The sequence below is a fragment of the Anomaloglossus baeobatrachus genome, chromosome 8 (assembly GCF_048569485.1).
Source record: "Anomaloglossus baeobatrachus isolate aAnoBae1 chromosome 8, aAnoBae1.hap1, whole genome shotgun sequence".
NCBI classification, from domain to species: Eukaryota; Metazoa; Chordata; class Amphibia; order Anura; family Aromobatidae; genus Anomaloglossus; species Anomaloglossus baeobatrachus.
Genome location: NC_134360.1, coordinates 218,588,189 through 218,602,913, shown reverse-complemented (window position 1 = coordinate 218,602,913; position 14,725 = coordinate 218,588,189). Strand labels below are relative to the sequence as shown.

General features: G+C 55.1%; 1 protein-coding gene across 5 annotated transcripts in view; it reads right to left on the bottom strand.

The window, feature by feature from the left end:
- SSX2IP (SSX family member 2 interacting protein) overlaps window positions 1-10,290 on the bottom strand; it is a 36,686-nt gene extending 26,396 nt beyond the window's left edge. For 2 of the 5 annotated variants that reach the window (XR_012724953.1, XM_075320207.1), the window contains exon 1: window positions 10,043-10,290. The gene's annotated coding sequence lies outside the window, so the exon portion shown is untranslated. Of the gene's footprint in view, window positions 1-396; window positions 455-953; window positions 974-1,876; window positions 1,926-10,042 lie in introns of those variants that run through there. The other 3 variants (XM_075320209.1, XM_075320210.1, XM_075320211.1) reach the window with 3 other exon arrangements.
- Window positions 10,291-14,725: the final 4,435 nt, after the last annotated feature.

Sequence of the window (14,725 nt, the reverse complement as noted above, 5' to 3'; positions counted from 1 at the left end):
GAGTCATGGGGAAATCATATTCTACATGTGCGGCAGGCGAGATATAATCCAGCCCTTGTGTTTTGCTCTTGTAGTGACCCCACTGACCTAGGTATAACGCTGCACATGCACATTACACCGCGCCCCGGTACCAGTTTGGAGAATACCGCTGACTGTACACATGAACCACTGACAATGACAATTACTTAAAGGAACATTCATCCCATAAATAGAAGGCGTCCAATCTACTTAGAGCCGCTCCATTTTGTCCATGTAATCCCCTCCAGATGGCTCTGCTGTAATGAAATCGTGGCAGAGAGAATTACAGAAATCCCGGTCACCGGTCATTATCACGGTGCTCATCAGAAGACAATATGGCGATAGAGACTTCAGGGAGATTGTGTGTGTTGTCCTTACAAGAGCCCGACGCTTTCTCTGCACTTCTGACACTTTCCACAGATGTGCCGAGGACAACTGCTCCGTGTAAATGAGCTCAGTGCCACCACATTCCCCCCCTCTGACTGGCACCAAACACCGCTCCCAGTTCAGGTCAAAAATGATTGCATAGATATGTAAAAAAAAAAAAAAAAAATTATGGAGCCTGTCCGGCAGCAGATGTAGTCTCTCTCAATATCATGGACCTGTTGCAAAAAAAAAAAAAAAAAAAAAGTGTATTCAGCTCACCTGTCATGCAATACCACAAAAAGTCCAAAGGGTGCACGTGTTCCACTGGCCAGTCCTTGCCAGCTTAGGAGGAGCAAGAAAACGTGAAGGTACGCATTTCGGACTTGGGAATAAAAACAAAAGAAGTCCTTAATCATAAGCAGCTTATGATTAAGGACTTCTTTTGTTTTTATTCCCAAGTCCGAAGCGCGTTAATTTCACCTATGCCCCAGGGTTCCTACATAGATTTTAATATGTCTTAAATAAAAGGATTTTTTCTATGTCATCTGGAATTGGTGCAGGGTCCATACCTTCACGTTTTCTATGTCCACACACTGCAGTTTTGTGTTGTCATTCGAATAATGTACGCTGTGCCAGAAGATGCATAAAATGTGGGGTTTTGACCCATTCAGGGTTTTGTTTTTCGTAAAATCAATGGCTGGAAGGTCTATAAAAAAAAAACAAAAAAAAAAAAAAAAAACGCAAAGTAGTGACAAGCTGCTTCTTTTTTCTGCACCCGAAACAGCAAGGAAAAAAGAGGCAACGTGCACAGAACACTTTGAATTCTCAGACTTTGCTGGGAGAAGGATAGACATGCAGATATGGAAAACAATCTGCACCCAAAAACTCAGCAAAAAGCACAGCCCTACATCTCCTCTGTCTCCATACTGGACACATGGTGGAACAGACGGCCGCCGGCTATAGGTGGGTAATGACAGAGGCCTTTTACTTCTCACTTAAGGGGAAAAAAAATACAACATAAATGCCTGAAAAACAGCAGAGAATCGATGGAATTTAAAAAAAAAAACAAAAAAAAAACAACAAAACCCCCAACCAAATCAATGGGGGGGGGGGAAGCACCAAATATACTAAAAAAAAAAAAAAAAAAAACAAAACAAAAAACACACACACCACAACAACCCACGCACATGAAACACTTGTAACAAAAACATAGTAAAAAGTGTTTAGTTTTGTAGCTAAAATTGCTACATTTTCCTCAAGTTCAACATGTAAAATAAATCAGACGTCGGATCGTACTTGACACGGCCATCGCACATCATTACATTGTTTACTGCAAACAAGTGTGCCAGCAATGAAAAAAGAAAAAAAAAATCAGCCCACTAATGGTACAATGCCACAGTGGTAAGAAATGTCCTGAGGAGCCGCATCTGACCCTAGAAAGGAGGAAACCCCGAAAATCAGATACAAAGGGCAGAAGACATCAGACACTTACTGCAGTGGCCTCAGTGTGCGCAGCGTCTGCCGCCTCCAGCATTTACCCCCCTGCACTGGGAGATAAGGAGCTTATACTGGGAGCGGCCCACACTGCACCGCCTGCTGATAAAGGTCAGGCACTAAAGCCTGCTCCACCAGCACAGCCCAGTCACCTGCCTGTGATGCATCACTGTGGTCACTGACACAGCCGGCATGCTGGGAGTTGTAGTGGCCTAAAGTAATGTCTGGGATTAAAAACTAGGGCCGCTCAACTCCAGAACACGTCTGTGGCCCGAATCATTTGGGTCTAATTTTTGGTGTGGTTTTGCCCTTTTTACTATTTTTTTGTGCTTTGTTCTTTCATTTGTGTGTTTTTCATCTGTTCACCTAGGTTCTTTTTGCCGTTGTGAGTGCGGTTTCTCTCTTACAGATGTTCTGGACTCATTCATCAATGGAAACTTAGAAAAGCTGCTTCTTAGTTCTACATAAATGAACACAGATTTTTTTTTTTAAAAAAAAATTGCAAAAACGCACTGAGTGTAATTTGGATTGGGGTGCCTCGACTTTTGTCCTAAAGAAAATGTCAGGCAAAAGGAAGATTTGGCAAGTTGGATTTCACCTGCCGATCCATTTGTGCCTATAAGGCTGCGTTAACACATCAGGTTTTTTCCCCCATCAGGCACAATCTGGAAAAAAACTGATCCAGGGCGGGATCCGTTTTATCCCCATTGATTTGTATTAGTGCCGGATTGTGCATGATGGCGTTGCATCCGACTTTTGACGAATCCGGCGTAATTACTCAATGCGGCAGCCGGATGGAGCGTCTCATTGAACGTTTTTTGTCTCTGAAAAAAAACAAAAAAAAAAAACGTATCGCACCGGATCCAGCGTGATTTACAATGGAAGGCTATGGACGCCGTACCCATTTTTTATAAACTGAGCATGCTCCAATTTATTGAAAAAAACGGATCCAGCAAAAAAAAAAAAAAAAATACGGCCGAAACGGATGCAAAAAAACGGATGCGCTGGATCAGGATACTTTCACACTTCCGTTTTTTTTTTTGGCGCAATCTGCTGTCTTGGGAATCAGCGGAATCAGTTAACGGATTCCGCTGTTTCCCATAGACTTGCATTGATGACGGATTGTGCCAAAAGTACCTGCGTTGTTTCCGTTGGCCGATGCTCCGTTGCTTCCGCCGAGTGGAAGCAACGCAGAATGTAACGTTATTTGCTTGCGTCAAGATGACGCAGACCAGCGGATTCCGTTGCTTCCGTTAAAATTTATAATGGCTCCCTATGGTAGCGGATTCCGTTGCAAAGTGCTTTACAACGGAATCCGCTGCTGGATTCAGCTAATTTCTACTGAGCATGCCCAGAATGAGAAAAAGAGAAAAAAAAAAACAGAGCCGACGCATTCCGTTAGACGGATGCCAAACGGATGCAACGGGTCCGTTATTTCACAGGAATCAGCTAACGGATTCCTGTGAAATATAACCGACCCGTTGCATCTGTTGACAACACAAAAATAACGCCTGCGGCAAAACGACGCAGCAATGGACCCAGCGGATTTCGCCCAACGGAAGTGTGAAACTAGCCTCAGGCACATCCGTTTTTTGCATATTCTGCGCTGGATCCGTTGCATCAGGCACATGCCGGATTGTGCCTGATGCCAAAAAACTGATGTGTGAACATAGCCTTAGGATCCGGCAGCCTACTATAGGCTACTCTGGAGCAGGGACCATGAACACATTTGAGAGAATTGATGGTTATCACACAGAGTAAATGATAGGAACAGACGTCCTCACCTGTCCAGGGCGAGACCTTCCCACCCAGAGGCTGTGAATTCTGACAGATGCCTAGAGGGGCATCAGCTGGGAAAACAGAGGCCGTTCAGCTGTCACCAAGTGTTCGCCCAAGAAGGTGTCCAGAGGTAATCTGCTCCAGGGCCTTGTTCCTAAAAATACCCCCCTGCAGGGGTCTAGAGACTTGTGGGTGCAGTAAACCCCCGGCTCAGACATGAAGTGACAGCATGGACAACGCTGGATCCGGACTAAGACACTAATCTGTTCCCATGAAGAGGAGGGGGGCATGAAATTAAAGGGGATGTGCAGATTAGACAACTCTCCACAAATTTGGTGGGAGCAGAGCACACTTCTTCTGGACCACCCGGGGAATGATCAGATGAGCCACAGACATGCATCACTGGAGCCAGCAGACGTGGGGGGCGCACACCCTGTGCTCACATATAGGGTCGCCCTTACAGACGGAGGATAGAGGACATGGGGTGATATTGCGGTCAGCGCTGGTAGCACTACAACTCCCAGCATGCACTTATCTGCAAGGAATGTGGAGCAGACACCGCTGCTCTCCAGTTTGTTGGCGGTGCACACAGCCAGACCACCTCAACCACAAACATCCGGGACAGTCGCGGTTTTGTGACTCAGTGCAGCAGTTACGTATTTTGCTGCCATCGCTCATCTCCCACCAGGACCCCTGTCACCATACTTGGCCAGGGTTGCAGCATACCTCCATAGTTTTGCAGTGCTTCACCCCAGCACCTCTCCCTGCAGGTTCTCAGCCTTTCCCCGCATCCCGCCCCCCCATATGTCATTTCACAGCCTCCCCCCGTGATTCTATAAACTCCCCTCCGCCATCTCACAGGCCTTTCAACGCGGTTTTACAATGCTTCTCCTCCGCCGTCTCACATCCTCTCTCCCTGCAGTTCTGTAGCCCCGCCGCTGCCGGCTCGCTCCCAGCCCCACTCCCGCTGTCGGCCGGCTCGCTCCCAGACTCTCCTTCCGCCACCGGCTTGCACACTCTCCTTCCGCTGCCGGCTCGCTCGCAGCCTCTCTTTCCGCAGCCTCGCTCCCTCTCTTTCCGCAGCCTCGCTCCCTCGCAGACTCTTTCCGCAGCCTCGCTCCCTCGCAGCCTCTCTTTCCGCAGCCTCGCTCCCTCGCAGCCTCTCTTTCCGCAGCCTCGCTCCCTCGCAGCCTCTCTTTCCGCAGCCTCGCTCCCTCGCAGCCTCTCTTTCCGCAGCCTCGCTCCCTCGCAGCCTCTCTTTCCGCAGCCTCGCTCCCTCGCAGCCTCTCTTTCCGCAGCCTCGCTCCCTCGCAGCCTCTCTTTCCGCAGTCTCGCTCCCTCGCAGCCTCTCTTTCCGCAGTCTCGCTCCCTCGCAGCCTCTCTTTCCGCAGTCTCGCTCCCTCGCAGCCTCTCTTTCCTCAGCCTTGCTCCCTCGCAGCCTCGCTCCCTCGCAGACTCTCTTTACGCAGCCTCGCTCCCTCGCAGACTCTCTTTACGCAGCCTCGCTCCCTCGCAGACTCTCTTTACGCAGCCTCGCTCCCTCGCAGACTCTCTTTACGCAGCCTCGCTCCCTCGCAGACTCTCTTTCCGCAGCCTCGCTCCCTCGCAGACTCTCTTTCCGCAGCCTCGCTCCCTCGCAGACTCTCTTTCCGCAGCCTCGCTCCCTCGCAGACTCTCTTTCCGCAGCCTCGCTCCCTCGCAGACTCTCTTTCCGCAGCCTCGCTCCCTCGCAGACTCTCTTTCCGCAGCCTCGCTCCCTCGCAGACTCTCTTTCCGCAGCCTCGCTCCCTCGCAGACTCTCTTTCCGCAGCCTCGCTCCCTCGCAGACTCTCTTTCCGCAGCCTCGCTCCCTCGCAGACTCTCTTTCCGCAGCCTCGCTCCCTCGCAGACTCTCTTTCCGCAGCCTCGCTCCCTCGCAGACTCTCTTTCCGCAGCCTCGCTCCCTCGCAGACTCTCTTTCCGCAGCCTCGCAGACTCTCTTTCCGCAGCCTCGCTCCCTCGCAGACTCTCTTTCCGCAGCCTCGCTCCCTCGCAGACTCTCTTTCCGCAGCCTCGCTCCCTCGCAGACTCTTTCCGCAGCCTCGCTCCCTCGCAGACTCTTTCCGCAGCCTCGCTCCCTCGCAGACTCTCTTTCCGCAGCCTCGCTCCCTCGCAGACTCTCTTTCCGCAGCCTCGCTCCCTTGCAGACTCTCTTTCCGCAGCCTCGCTCCCTTGCAGACTCTCTTTCCGCAGCCTCGCTCCCTTGCAAACTCTCTTTCCGCAGCCTCGCTCCCTCGCAGACTCTCTTTCCGCAGCCTCGCTCCCTTGCAGACTCTCTTTCCGCAGCCTCGCTCCCTTGCAGACTCTTTCCGCAGCCTCGCTCCCTCGCAGACTCTCTTTCCGCAGCCTCGCTCCCTCGCAGACTCTCTTTCCGCAGCCTCGCTCCCTCGCAGACTCTCTTTCCGCAGTCTCGCTCCCTCGCAGACTCTCTTTCCGCAGCCTCGCAGACTCTCTTTCCGCAGCCTCGCTCCCTCGCAGACTCTCTTTCCGCAGCCTCGCTCCCTCGCAGACTCTCTTTCCGCAGCCTCGCTCCCTCGCAGACTCTCTTTCCGCAGCCTCGCTCCCTCGCAGACTCTCTTTCCGCAGTCTCGCTCCCTCGCAGACTCTCTTTCCGCAGTCTCGCTCCCTCGCAGACTCTCTTTCCGCAGTCTCGCTCCCTCGCAGACTCTCTTTCCGCAGCCTCGCTCCCTCGCAGACTCGCAGACTCTTTCCGCAGCCTCGCTCCCTCGCAGACTCTCTTTCCGCAGTCTCGCTCCCTCGCAGACTCTCTTTCCGCAGTCTCGCTCCCTCGCAGACTCTCTTTCCGCAGTCTCGCTCCCTCGCAGACTCTCTTTCCGCAGTCTCGCTCCCTCGCAGACTCTCTTTCCGCAGTCTCGCTCCCTCGCAGACTCTCTTTCCGCAGTCTCGCTCCCTCGCAGACTCTCTTTCCGCAGTCTCGCTCCCTCGCAGACTCTCTTTCCGCAGTCTCGCTCCCTCGCAGACTCTCTTTCCGCAGTCTCGCTCCCTCGCAGACTCTCTTTCCGCAGTCTCGCTCCCTCGCAGACTCTCTTTCCGCAGTCTCGCTCCCTCGCAGCCTCTCTTTCCGCAGCCTCGCTCCCTCGCAGACTCTCTTTCCGCAGTCTCGCTCCCCCGCAGCCTCTCTTTCCGCAGTCTCGCTCTCTCGCAGCCTCTCTTTCCGCAGTCTCGCTCCCCCGCAGCCTCTCTTTCCGCAGTCTCGCTCTCTCGCAGCCTCTCTTTCCGCAGTCTCGCTCCCTCGCAGCCTCTCTTTCCGCAGTCTCGCTCCCCCGCAGCCTCTCTTTCCGCAGTCTCGCAGCCTCTCTTTCCGCAGTCTCGCAGCCTCTCTTTCCGCAGTCTCGCTCTCTCGCAGCCTCTCTTTCCGCAGTCTCGCTCTCTCGCAGCCTCTCTTTCCGCAGTCTCGCTCTCTCGCAGCCTCTCTTTCCGCAGTCTCGCTCTCTCGCAGCCTCTCTTTCCGCAGTCTCGCTCTCTCGCAGCCTCTCTTTCCGCAGTCTCGCTCTCTCGCAGCCACTCTTTCCGCAGTCTCGCTCTCTCGCAGCCACTCTTTCCGCAGTCTCGCTCTCTCGCAGCCACTCTTTCCGCAGTCTCGCTCTCTCGCAGCCACTCTTTCCGCAGCCTCGCTCCCTCTCTTTCCGCAGTCTCGCTCTCTCGCAGCCTCTCTTTCCGCAGTCTCGCTCTCTCGCAGCCTCTCTTTCCGCAGTCTCGCAGCCTCTCTTTCTGCAGTCTCGCTCTCTCGCAGCCTCTCTTTCCGCAGTCTCGCTCTCTCGCAGCCTCTCTTTCCGCAGTCTCGCTCTCTCGCAGCCTCTCTTTCCGCAGTCTCGCTCTCTCGCAGCCACTCTTTCCGCAGTCTCGCTCTCTCGCAGCCACTCTTTCCGCAGTCTCGCTCTCTCGCAGCCACTCTTTCCGCAGTCTCGCTCTCTCGCAGCCACTCTTTCCGCAGTCTCGCTCTCTCGCAGCCACTCTTTCCGCAGTCTCGCTCTCTCGCAGCCACTCTTTCCGCAGTCTCGCTCTCTCGCAGCCACTCTTTCCGCAGTCTCGCTCTCTCGCAGCCACTCTTTCCGCAGTCTCGCTCTCTCGCAGCCACTCTTTCCGCAGCCTCGCTCCCTCTCTTTCCGCAGTCTCGCTCTCTCGCAGCCTCTCTTTCCGCAGTCTCGCTCTCTCGCAGCCTCTCTTTCCGCAGTCTCGCAGCCTCTCTTTCTGCAGTCTCGCTCTCTCGCAGCCTCTCTTTCCGCAGTCTCGCTCTCTCGCAGCCACTCTTTCCGCAGTCTCGCTCTCTCGCAGCCACTCTTTCCGCAGTCTCGCTCCCTCGCAGCCACTCTTTCCGCAGTCTCGCTCCCTCGCAGACTCTCTTTCCGCAGTCTCGCTCTCTCGCAGCCTCTCTTTCCGCAGTCTCGCTCCCTCGCAGCCTCTCTTTCCGCAGTCTCGCTCCCTCGCAGCCTCTCTTTCCGCAGTCTCGCTCTCTCGCAGCCTCTCTTTCCGCAGTCTCGCAGCCTCTCTTTCTGCAGTCTCGCTCTCTCGCAGCCTCTCTTTCCGCAGTCTCGCTCTCTCGCAGCCTCTCTTTCCGCAGTCTCGCTCTCTCGCAGCCTCTCTTTCCGCAGTCTCGCTCTCTCGCAGCCTCTCTTTCCGCAGTCTCGCTCTCTCGCAGCCACTCTTTCCGCAGTCTCGCTCTCTCGCAGCCTCTCTTTCCGCAGTCTCGCTCTCTCGCAGCCACTCTTTCCGCAGTCTCGCTCTCTCGCAGCCACTCTTTCCGCAGCCTCGCTCCCTCTCTTTCCGCAGTCTCGCTCTCTCGCAGCCTCTCTTTCCGCAGTCTCGCTCTCTCGCAGCCTCTCTTTCCGCAGTCTCGCAGCCTCTCTTTCTGCAGTCTCGCTCTCTCGCAGCCTCTCTTTCCGCAGTCTCGCTCTCTCGCAGCCTCTCTTTCCGCAGTCTCGCTCTCTCGCAGCCTCTCTTTCCGCAGTCTCGCTCTCTCGCAGCCTCTCTTTCCGCAGTCTCGCTCTCTCGCAGCCACTCTTTCCGCAGTCTCGCTCTCTCGCAGCCACTCTTTCCGCAGTCTCGCTCTCTCGCAGCCACTCTTTCCGCAGTCTCGCTCTCTCGCAGCCACTCTTTCCGCAGTCTCGCTCTCTCGCAGCCACTCTTTCCGCAGCCTCGCTCCCTCTCTTTCCGCAGTCTCGCTCTCTCGCAGCCTCTCTTTCCGCAGTCTCGCTCTCTCGCAGCCTCTCTTTCCGCAGTCTCGCTCTCTCGCAGCCTCTCTTTCCGCAGTCTCGCAGCCTCTCTTTCTGCAGTCTCGCTCTCTCGCAGCCTCTCTTTCCGCAGTCTCGCTCTCTCGCAGCCACTCTTTCCGCAGTCTCGCTCTCTCGCAGCCACTCTTTCCGCAGTCTCGCTCCCTCGCAGCCACTCTTTCCGCAGTCTCGCTCCCTCGCAGCCACTCTTTCCGCAGTCTCGCTCTCTCGCAGCCTCTCTTTCCGCAGTCTCGCTCTCTCGCAGCCACTCTTTCCGCAGTCTCGCTCTCTCGCAGCCACTCTTTCCGCAGTCTCGCTCCCTCGCAGACTCTCTTTCCGCAGTCTCGCTCTCTCGCAGCCTCTCTTTCCGCAGTCTCGCTCCCTCGCAGCCTCTCTTTCCGCAGTCTCGCTCCCTCGCAGCCTCTCTTTCTGCAGTCTCGCTCTCTCGCAGCCTCTCTTTCCGCAGTCTCGCTCTCTCGCAGCCTCTCTTTCCGCAGTCTCGCTCTCTCGCAGCCACTCTTTCCGCAGTCTCGCAGCCACTCTTTCCGCAGCCTCGCAGCCACTCTTTCCGCAGCCTCGCAGCCACTCTTTCCGCAGCCTCGCTCCCTCTCTTTCCGCAGTCTCGCTCTCTCGCAGCCTCTCTTTCCGCAGTCTCGCTCTCTCGCAGCCACTCTTTCCGCAGTCTCGCAGCCACTCTTTCCGCAGCCTCGCAGCCACTCTTTCCGCAGCCTCGCAGCCACTCTTTCCGCAGCCTCGCTCCCTCTCTTTCCGCAGTCTCGCTCTCTCGCAGCCTCTCTTTCCGCAGTCTCGCTCTCTCGCAGCCACTCTTTCCGCAGTCTCGCAGCCACTCTTTCCGCAGCCTCGCTCCCTCTCTTTCCGCAGTCTTGTAGACATTGCAACATTTTATCAATTTCAGGAGCAAAATCCACGACAAGAACTAAAATATTACAAGTGGCGCAAATCACTGGAAAATCACAGGCAGGTAATTAACACTGGCCATTATCCACCCTGGCGAGCACTACAAGCCCCAGCATGCCCGGCACAGAACCGCCCCAGCAGGTCCCTACTGCCTCGGACCTGCTCCAGTCACACGTTCACCCAGCAGCAGCCGGTACCTGTGCTCCTCCCCGGGATGCTCAGGTGCAGGGAGCCCGAGCGTCTCCGGCCTCCGGCGGTTTATAGTCACGTCCCACCAACTACCGGCCCCGTAGGCCTGAGCGGTTACTAAGCAACCAGAGAGCGGCGGGCGGGACGTGACCGGGTCTCCAGGCAACCAGGGAGCGGAGGGGCGGGGCCTAAGCACCTGTTACACCGCGCGGAGAATGCCGGGAAGACATCGCTGACACCTGCTTTTGTGCAGGGCGTGGTCTGAGAGACAAGGTGGGGTGAGAGGTCAGGAGAGTGCTGCAGACCTGTGTGCGGAAGTGTGGGGAGGAGGACGGAGTGTGGGGGACGGAGTGCGGGGAGGAGGACGGAGTGTGAGGAGGAGGACGGAGTGTGGGGGACGGAGTGCGGGGAGGAGGACGGAGTGTGAGGGACGGAGTGCGGGGAGGAGGACGGAGTGTGAGGGACGGAGTGCGGGGAGGAGGACGGAGTGTGAGGAGGAGGACGGAGTGTGAGGGACGGAGTGCGGGGAGGAGGACGGAGTGTGAGGGACGGAGTGCGGGGAGGAGGACGGAGTGTGAGGGATGGAGTGCGGAGAGGAGGACGGAGTGTGAGGGACGGAGTGCGGAGAGGAGGACGGAGTGTGAGGGACGGAGTGCGGAGAGGAGGACGGAGTGTGAGGGACGGAGTGCGGAGAGGAGGACGGAGTGTGAGGGACGGAGTGCGAGGAGGAGGACGGAGTGTGAGGGACGGAGTGCGGAGAGGAGGACGGAGTGTGAGGGACGGAGTGCGGAGAGGAGGACGGAGTGTGAGGGACGGAGTGTGAGGGACGGAGTGTGAGGTGCGGAGAGGAGGACGGAGTGCGGAGAGGAGGACGGAGTGCGGAGAGGAGGACGGAGTGCGGAGAGGAGGACGGAGTGCGGAGAGGAGGACGGAGTGCGAGGGACGGAGTGCGGAGAGGAGGACGGAGTGCGGAGAGGAGGACGGAGTGCGGAGAGGAGGACGGAGTGCGGAGAGGAGGACGGAGTGCGGAGAGGAGGACGGAGTGCGGAGAGGAGGACGGAGTGCGGAGAGGAGGACGGAGTGCGGGGGATGGAGTGCGGAGAGGAGGACGGAGTGCGGAGAGGAGGACGGAGTGCGGAGAGGAGGACGGAGTGCGGGGAGGAGGACGGAGTGCGGGGAGGAGGACGGAGTGCGGGGAGGAGGACGGAGTGCGGGGAGGAGGACGGAGTGCGGGGAGGAGGACGGAGTGCGGGGAGGAGGACGGAGTGCGGGGAGGAGGACGGAGTGCGGGGAGGAGGACGGAGTGCGGGGAGGAGGACGGAGTGCGAGGGACGGAGTGTGAGGGATGGAGTGCGGAGAGGAGGACGGAGTGCGGGGAGGAGGACGGAGTGCGAGGGACGGAGTGCGGAGAGGAGGACGGAGTGCGAGGGACGGAGTGCGAGGGACGGAGTGCGAGGGACGGAGTGCGAGGGACGGAGTGTGGGGAGGAGGACTGAGTGTGAGGAAGACATGATGCTGAAGTTGGTTTATTATTATTTATTTTCTATTTTTCACAGGTTTCTCAGCAAAAATAAAACATCCCATGCCAATACCACGCAGTCATGTGCCCTGTATATAATCCCACGCAGTCATGTGCCCTGTATATAATCCCATGCAGTCATGTGCCCTGTATATAATCCCATGCAGTCATGTGCCCTGTATATAATCCCATGCAGTCATGTGCCCTGTATATAATCCCATGCAGTCATGTGCCCTGTATATAATCCCATGCAGTCATGTGCCCTGTATATAATCCCATGCAGTCATGTGCCCTGTATATAATCCCATGCAGTCATGTGCCCTGTATATAATCCCATGCAGTCATGTGCCCTGTATAGAACAGCACGCAGTCATGTGCCCTGTATATAATCCCATGCAGTCATGTGCCCTGTATAGAACAGCACGCAGTCATGTGCCCTGTATATAATCCCATGCAATCATGTGCCCTGTATAGAACAGCACGCAGTCATGTGCTCTGTGTATAATACCATGCAGTCATGTGCCCTGTATAGAACACCACGCAGTCATGTGCTCTGTGTATAATACCATGCAGTCATGTGCCCTGTATAGAACACCACGCAGTCATGTGCTCTGTGTATAATACCATGCAGTCATGTGCCCTGTATAGAACACCACGCAGTCATGTGCTCTGTGTATAATACCACGCAGTCATGTGCTCTGTGTATAATACCATGCAGTCATGTGCCCTGTATAGAACACCACGCAGTCATGTGCCCTGTATAGAACACCACGCAATCATGTGCCCTGTATAGAACACCACGCAGTCATGTGCCCTGTATAGAACACCACGCAGTCATGTGCCCTGTATAGAACACCACGCAGTCATGTGCTCTGTGTATAATACCATGCAGTCATGTGCCCTGTATAGAACACCACGCAGTCATGTGCTCTGTGTATAATACCATGCAGTCATGTGCCCTGTATAGAACACCACGCAATCATGTGCCCTGTATAGAACACCACGCAGTTATGTGCTCTGTGTATAATACCATGCAGTCATGTGCCCTGTATAGAACACCACGCAGTCATGTGCCCTGTATAGAACACCACGCAGTCATGTGCCCTGTATAGAACACCACGCAGTCATGTGCTCTGTGTATAATACCATGCAGTCATGTGCCCTGTATAGAACACCACGCAATCATGTGCCCTGTATAGAACACCACGCAGTTATGTGCTCTGTGTATAATACCATGCAGTCATGTGCCCTGTATAGAACACCACGCAGTCATGTGCCCTGTATAGAACACCACGCAGTCATGTGCCCTGTGGATGGACTGATTATGGTGAGGACGGTGGGTGAGAAAGATGTGATGCAACTGCAGTTATACAACTGGAGAAATTGCTGCAGCGCTGGGTACATGGCCAATGTAACTCTCAGCTGTTATGTTGCCTGGAATGAAGACTACAGGGGTCTGGCTACCAGATATTGTGCCCTCCACCATAATCCTGGGAGCAGGAGCCGTGTGACGTTCCCTTGTGAAGCCTCTTCAATCTCCAGCAATAATTGTCTACAAGACAATATCTTGACTTATCGTTGAAGAGGACGGACCTCCGCTCCGGCCTCCACCATGATGGCCTTACAGCCTGTCCTTCTGGCTGTTACAATTTAAACATTGTGGAGTTTGTATAGAAGATCAGCCCCAAAATCCACCTCAAGATCAACTGGAAAAATGCGTCCTATTGATCTCTATGGAAAACCCACTTTTCTAAACATATGAAATTTGCGGTGTTTTTTCTCCTGAGCAGGTTTTGAAAAATGCCTGGTGGAAAAAAAAAGTGCAAGTCAGTTCTCGGAAGTGGATCCTAAAGGAAACCGCTCCAAACTAGGCATTGTCCAATCAAAATGCTTGAGATGGTTCACACTGAGTTATTCTGATATTTCATTAAAGCAGCACTCCAGCAATTTTTTTTTCCTTTTATTGCACCGCTGGAGTGGAGGTGTAAGTCCCTGCCCCCGATCTTATACTCGCCTTCCAGTGGCTTCATCTTTTTCTCCAGCAATTTGTTACCTGCCAGTAGCTCCAGTGTTTCATGGAGCGAGAAGAGGTCACAAATCAATGTAACTCTAAGGCTATGTGCGCATGTTGCGTAATTACAGGCAGTTACGCTGCGCTTTGTAGCGCAGCGTAACTGCATGCGTCCTGCGTCCCCTGCATAATCTATGAAGATTATGCAGGAGCCGTGCGCACGTGGAGTCTTAGAGCGCAGCGATTCGGCTGCTGCCCGAAGCGCGCGTTCTAAGAAGTGACATGTCACTTCTTCCGTGCGCTTTGCCTGCAGCCCCTGCTCTGTCTATGGGAGGAGCTGCAGGCAGAGCGCATGGAATCGGCTTTTTTTTTTTTCACTACGGACATTTTCTGCAGCGATTTGAAGCGCACGTGTGCTCTTCAGATCGCTGCAGAAATTTCTGCAATGACTGTACGCAACGTGCGCACATAGCCTATGAGAGCCTCGTCCTGGCCCGGCTCCGGCCTCGTCCTGGCCCGGCCTCGTCCTGGCCCCGTCCTGCCCCCGCTCTGGCCCCGTCCTGCCCCCGCTCTGGCCCCGTCCTGCCCCCGCCTTGGCCCCGTCCTGGCCCCGTCCTGCCCTGCCCCCGCCCTGGCCCCGTCCTGCCCCCGCCCTGGCCCTGCCGTGGCCCCGCTCTGGCCTCGTCCTGGCCCCGCCCTCTCCTTGCCTCGTCATGGCTCTCATAGACTTACATTGAGTGTATCTTCAGTCTTCTGGTGATTAAGGCCGGTTTCACACATCCGGCTTTTCGCCGGTTTGCCGGATCCGGCGCTCTCCCGTACAGACAATACAGTACAGTGACAGCGCTGTAACTTCCGGGTCACATGCGCCGGTCACATGACAGCATGTGACCGGCGCTTGTTGCGCTGTCACCGTACTGTAGTCACTGTATGGGAGAGCGCCGGATCCGGCAAACCGGCGAAAAGCCGGATGTGTGAAACCGGCCTAAGAAGTTACTATGACAAAATAGTGCCGCAGGACCAGAGTAACTCCAAAAATGGATGAAAACACTGGAGAGTAAGTAGAAGGGGACTTAGGTTTAAAGGGAACCAATCACCAGGATGTTCATATACAGTTAGGTCCAGAAATATTTGGACAGTGACACAATTTTCGCGAGTTGG